Source organism: Populus euphratica, unplaced genomic scaffold (genome assembly GCF_000495115.2).
Source record: "Populus euphratica unplaced genomic scaffold, PopEup_1.0 scaffold713.1, whole genome shotgun sequence".
Taxonomy (NCBI): Eukaryota; Viridiplantae; Streptophyta; class Magnoliopsida; order Malpighiales; family Salicaceae; genus Populus; species Populus euphratica.
Genome location: NW_011500588.1, coordinates 68,223 through 68,594, shown reverse-complemented (window position 1 = coordinate 68,594; position 372 = coordinate 68,223).

The window sequence follows — 372 nt, the reverse complement described above, 5'->3', positions numbered from 1 at the left end:
ATAAACTCTTATTATTCAATTGAAAACCACACACAAAGGAGGTTCCAAACAGATTATAAATTGTTAATATAAGTACATTATTTATCTTATTCGAATATTGCTAATACTTGTAAATATTGTCAGGGATTGATGATTATATCTTATATTAATAACAAATCAAGTTCCTTTCATTACACAAGTGTCGGTTATACCATATGATTTGTGCTATGAAAGTGTCAAACATTTGTTGTACCAAGTATTATACAACATAAATCTAGATTAGTCATTTAACAAGTAAAGTATTAAAGAGTGAATAAGATAACAAATAAAAAACATGTTGTATCAAATATTAAAGTCCATGTTGAGTTTACACTATACTTATTTTTACACCAT